Source organism: Triticum aestivum, chromosome 1A, assembly GCF_018294505.1.
Source record: "Triticum aestivum cultivar Chinese Spring chromosome 1A, IWGSC CS RefSeq v2.1, whole genome shotgun sequence".
NCBI classification, from domain to species: Eukaryota; Viridiplantae; Streptophyta; class Magnoliopsida; order Poales; family Poaceae; genus Triticum; species Triticum aestivum.
The window spans coordinates 512,153,966-512,160,326 of NC_057794.1; positions in this window are offsets into that span (position 1 = coordinate 512,153,966).

Consider the following 6,361-nt stretch of genomic DNA (forward strand, 5'->3'; position numbering starts at 1 on the left):
AGGAGAAGAAAGAATAGAGGAATGAGAACTCCTCTATTCTTTCTTCTCCTCTTTTTTTCTTCTTCTTCCTCTTTTTTTTATCGGGAACAAGGGTTGTCGAGGGTCACCGAGCGGTAGAGGAAACCCTAAATAGCAAGTATCGTGGGTGTGAGATACATGTGGCCGTCGGTGTCGGACACTACATCCACGTCCCACAAGTGATGTGGGCGTCGAAGCCCGCGCCACTTGTGGGACGTGGATGTAGTGTCCGACACCGACGGCCACATGTATCTCACACCGACGATACTTTCTATTTAGGGTTTCCTCTACCGCTCGGCGACCCTGACCCTCGACGACCCTCGTTTCCGATAAAATAAAGAGGAAGAATAAGAAAAAAAAAGAGAAGAAGAGAAGAAAAAAAAAGAGGAGAAGAACTCGGCGACCCTCGACGACCCTCGTTCCCGATAAAACAAGAGGAAGAAGAAGAAGAAAAAAAGAGGAGAAGAAGAACTCCTCTATTCTTTCTTCTCCTCTTTTTTTTCTTCTTCCTCTTCTTTTTTTATCCTCTTCTTCCTCTCATGTTCGACGACCCTCGACCCCTCGGCGACCCTAGACCCCCTCTCGACCCCCTCATGTCGAAGTTATCGGGTAGGGGGTATATCGACGATGACATACCCGATACATACATACATACATACATATCACATGCATCCATACATATATGAACAAAATTAATATATACTAATTAACAACCTAAATAAAAAAACTAATACATATAGGAAGAAGAAAAAAAAGAGAAGAAAGAATAGAGGAGAAGACTTCCTATCCTTCCTCTCCTCTTCTTCTCCCTCTTCTTCTCCCTCTTCTTCCCCTTCTTCCCTCGACCCCCTAAACTAGTTCTCAACCCTCAACCCCCTAAACTAGTTCTCAACCCTCGACCCCCTAAACTAGTTCTCGACCCCCCCTCATGTCGAAGTTATCAGGGAGGGGGTATATTGACCCCCCTCATGTCGAAGTTATCTGGGAGGGTTACATCGACCCCCCTCCTGTCGAAGTTAACAGGGAGGGGGTATATCGACAATGACATGCATACATGGAAAAAGTGCTATCCATCTATACGTACATAGCCACATACATATATACATGGAAATAATGCTTTGAAAAAACTATGAACAAAAAAATGCTATGAACAAAAAAATAATACACATAAACAAAAAATACATATATGAACAAAAAATGCTCTGAACAAAAAAAATAATACACATATATGAACATCTATACATACATATAGCCACATACATATATACATTATATATACAACAAAAAATGAAAAAAATGATAAACAGGTGGTGGGGGCTCACAGCAGCGAGGTTGACCGACGAGGGCGACGGCGGGGCGGCGAGGGCGGCGGCGAGGGTGTCGGCAAGGGCGGCGGATGGCTCGGGGAGCAGGGCGGCACGGGCTCGGGGAGGAGGGCTCGGGGACGACAGCGAGATCGGGGGCGACGCGGGCTTGGGGACGACGGCGAGCTCGAGGGGCGGCGTGAGCTCGGGGAGGAGGGCTCGGGGACGATGGCGAGCTCCGGGGCGGCGCGGGCTCGAGGGCGGCAAGGGCTTGAGGGCGGCGCGGGCTCGAGGAGAGGGCGACGGCGGCGACGAGGAGCGGGCGGTGACGGCGAGCACGGGCAGCCTGGCGGCGTCATCGGGGCGGGATCGAAGAAACTGAACCAAAATTTTCACAAGTGTGGCTTATATAGACGGAGCATTGGTCACGGTTCGTGGCACAAACCGTGACCAATGCCCCCTTTTAGTCCCGGTTGGTGCCACCAACCGAGACCAAAGGCCTCTTTTCAGCAGCCCAAAGGGCGGGAAGCGGCGGCCTTTGGTCTCGGTTGGTGGCACCAACCAGGACTAAAGAGAGGCATTGGTCACGGTTTGTGCCACGAACCGTGACCAATGCCCCCCTTTAGTACCGGTTGGTGCCACCAACCGAGACCAAAGGCCTTGTGCAGTGGTTTATAAGCCCCACTGCCGCACCCCTCTCGAGCTCCTCTCCATTGCAGGCTTACGGGCCTAATTGTCACTGCTATGCCTGTGGGCCTACTGGGGCTCCTGCGGGCCTGAATCTTGTCCCTTGGATGGGTTTCTAGTCGTATTCAGGCCGTGGGGGCCGAGTAGGTGACATTTGTTTTTTGTTTTTTGTTGCTTTATTTATTTTCTTTTGTTTGTTGCTTTATTTTTTAATTCTTTATGCTTTTAGTTTTAGAAAAATTATAAACTTTTTGTTAATGCCATTAGTTTTCAAATCTGAAAACACTTTTTTTGTTTTTTTTGTTTTCTTTGTTGCTTTATTTATTTTATTTTGTTTCTACTTACAACAAAATACTTATTGTTGCTATTTTTTTCCAGTTTTTTGTTTTGTTTTCTGCATTATTTATTTTCTTTTGTTTTTTGCTTTATTTTTTTTATTCTTTTTGCTTTTAGTTTTAGAAAATTTATAAACTTTCTGTTGGTGCCATTAGTTTTCAAATTTGAAAACACTTTTTTAGGTCTTTTGTTTTCTTTGTTGCTTTATTTATTTTATTTTGTGATTAACTTTACTATAAAAATAGTTTTTTTCCTATCTTTTTGATTTGTTTTTTGCATTATTTATTTTCTTTTGTTTTTTGCTTTAATTTTTAATTCTGTTTGCTTTTAGGTTAGCAAAATTGTAAACTTTCTGTTAGTGCCATTAGTTTTCAAATTTGAATAGTTAAAATTTGAATTCTTTGGAATTTGTGTGAATCACAAGTTTGTGATTAACTTACTAAAAAATGAGAATAGATGGGCTTATAGAGAAAATTCAGCCTAAATTCATAGTAAATTTCTATCAATTTCAGAGAAATTCACTATGAATTTAGGTTAAACTTTTCTCTATTAGGGCATCTATTTTCACTTTGAGAGGAGCACAACAAGGCAGAGAGGGAAGGGCTTATAAACCGGTGTGAGCCCCCTTCGGTTGGCGAGGTGGGACTAAACTCTGCCAGCAACGAGGACAAACCCTTTAGTCCCGGTTTGTGGCACAAACCGGGACTAATGGTCAATGGCCAGGGGCGAGGAGCAAAATTATAAATATTCTGTTAGTGCGATTAGTTTTAGAAAGTTGAAAGTTGAAAGTTGGCATGGGCCAGGGACTAATATTCATGGTATTACGAGGGCCGAACCATAAGACATTAAAGCATTTCAAATGAACTCTGAAAAAGTTGAAAGTTGGCATGGTATCATAATTTCACCCACATAGCATGTGCATGTACAAAACGGACAATGGTAGCATGTTCGTGTGTTACAAAGTTGGCATGGTATCATCATAATAGTTGCGGGAGAAAGTCTTCACTTTTTCTTCGCTTGTGTCATTTGCTTATTGCGCCGTAACCATGGATAATCTTCATTGTTTATCAGGATGCTTGGATCAACCTTGACATTGAAGGGAGGAATTTCATGAAACTTTTCATAATCTTCAGACATGTCTGTCTTGCCGTCCACTCCCAGGATGTCCCTTTTTCCTGAAAGAACTATGTGGCGCTTTGGCTCATCGTATGATGTATTCGCTTCCTTATCTTTTCTTTTTCTCGGTTTGGTAGACATTTCCTTCACATAGATAACCTGTGCCACATTATTGGCTAGGACGAACGGTTCGTAAGTGTACCCAAGATTTTTTAGATCCACTGTTGTCATTCCGTACTGTGGGTCTACCTGTACCCCGCCGCCTGACGGATTGACCCATTTGCACTTAAACAAAGGGACCTTAAAATCAGGTCCGTAGTCAAGTTCCCATATGTCCACTATGTAACCATAATATGTGTCATTTCCGCTCTCGGTTGCTGCATCAAAGCGGACACCGCTGTTTGGGTTGGTGCTCTTTTGATCTTGGGCGATGGTGTAAAATGTATTCCCATTTATCTCATATCCTTTGTAAGTCAATACAGTCAAAGATGGTCCCCTGGACAACAAGTACAACTCATCACAAACAGTGTTGTCACCTCTGAGACGTGTTTCCAACCAACTGCTGAAAGTCCTGATGTGTTCACATGTAATCCAGTCGTCGCACTGCTCCGGGTGTTTGGAGCGCAGACTGTTCTTGTGTTCATCGACATACGGGGTCACCAAGGTAGAGTTCTGTAGAACTTTGTAGTGTGCTTGAGACCAAGAATATCCGTCCCTGCATATTACTGAGTCTCTTCCAAGAGTGCCTTTTCCAGTCAGTCTCCCCTCATACCGCGATTTAGGGAGACCTATCTTCTTAAGGCCAGGAATGAAGTCAACACAAAACCCAATAACGTCCTCTGTTTGATGGCCCATGGAGATGCTTCCTTCTGGTTTAGCGCGGTTACGGACATATTTCTTTAGGACTCCCATGAACCTCTCAAAGGGGAACATATTGTGTAGAAATACGGGCTCCAGGATGACAATCTCGTCGACTAGATGAACTAGGACGTGCGTCATGACATTGAAGAAGGATGGTGGGAACACTAGCTCGAAACTGACAAGACATTGCGCCACATCACTCCTTAGCCTTGGTACGATTTCTGGATCGATCACCTTCTGAGAGATTGCATTGAGGAATGCACATAGCTTCACAATGGCTAATCGGACGTTTTCCGGTAGAAGCCCCCTCAATGCAACCGGAAGCAGTTGCGTCATAATCACGTGGCAGTCATGAGACTTTAGGTTCTGAAACTTTTTCGCTGGCATATTTACTATTCCCTTTATATTCGACGAGAAGCCAGTCGTGACCTTCATACTGAGCAGGCATTCAAAGAAGATTTCTTTCTCTTCTTTCGTAAGAGCGTAGTTGGCAGGACCTTTATACTACTTCGGAGGCATGCCGTCTTTTTCGTGCAAACGTTGCAGGTCCTCTCGTGCCTCAGGTGTATCTTTTGTCTTCCCATACACGCCCAAGAAGCCTAGCAGGTTCACGCAAAGGTTCTTCATCACGTGCATCACGTCGATTGAAGAGCGGACCTCTAGGTCTTTCCAGTAGGGTAGGTCCCAAAATATAGATTTCTTCTTCCACATGGGTGCGTGTCCCTCAGCGTCATTCGGAACAGCTAGTCCACCGGGACCCTTTCCAAATATTACGTAGTGTAAATCATTGACCATAGAAAGTACGTGATCACCAGTACGCATGGCGGGCTTCTTCCGATGATCTGCCTCGCCTTTGAAATGCTTGCCTTTCTTTCGACATTGATGGTTGGTCGGAAGAAATCGACGATGGCCCAGGTACACATTCTTCCTGCATTTGTCTAGGTATATACTTTCAGTGTCATCTAAACAGTGCGTGCATGCATGGTATCCTTTGTTTGTCTGTCCTGAAAGGTTACTGAGAGCGGTCCAATCGTTGATGGTCACGAATAGCAACGCCTTAAGGTTAAATTCCTCCTGTCTGTGCTCATCCCACGTACGTACACCGTTTCCATTCCATGGCTGTAAAAGTTCTTCAACTAATGGCCTTAGGTACACATCAATGTCGTTGCCGGGTTGCTTAGGGCCTTGGATGAGAACTGGCATCATAATGAACTTCCGCTTCATGCACATCCAAGGAGGAAGGTTATACATACATAGAGTCACGGGCCAGGTGTTGTGATTCCTGCTCTTCTCCCCAAAAGGATTAATGCCATCCGCGCTTAAAGCAAACCATACATTCCTTGGGTGCTTTGCAAACTCATCCCAGTACTTTCTCTCAATTTTTCTCCACTGCGACCCGTCAGCGGGTGCTCTCAACTTCCCATCTTTCTTTCGGTTCTCACTGTGCCATCGCATCAACTTGGCATGCTCTTCATTTCTGAATAGGCGTTTCAACCGTGGTATTATAGGAGCATACCACATCACCTTCGCAGGAACCCTGTTCCTGGGGGGCTCGCCGTCAACATCACCAGGGTCATCTCGTCTGATCTTATACCACAATGCACCGCATACCGGGCATGCGCCCAGATCCTTGTATGCACCGCGGTAGAGGATGCAGTCATTAGGGCATGCATGTATCTTCTCCACCTCCAATCCTAGAGGGCATACGACTTTCTTTGCTGCGTATGTACTGTCCGGCAATTTGTTATCCTTTGGAAGCTTCTTCTTCAATATTTTCAGTAGCTTCTCAAATCCTTTGTCAGCCACAACATTCTCTACCTTCCACTGCAGCAATTCCAGTACGGTACCGAGCTTTGTGTTGCCATCTTCGCAATTGGGGTATAACCCTTTTTTGTGATCCTCTAACATGCGATCGAACTTCAGCTTCTCCTTTTGACTTTCGCATTGCGTCCTTGCATCGACAATGACCCGGCAGAGATCATCATCATCGGGCACATTGTCTGGTTCCTCTTGATCTTCAGCAGCTTCACCCGTTGCAG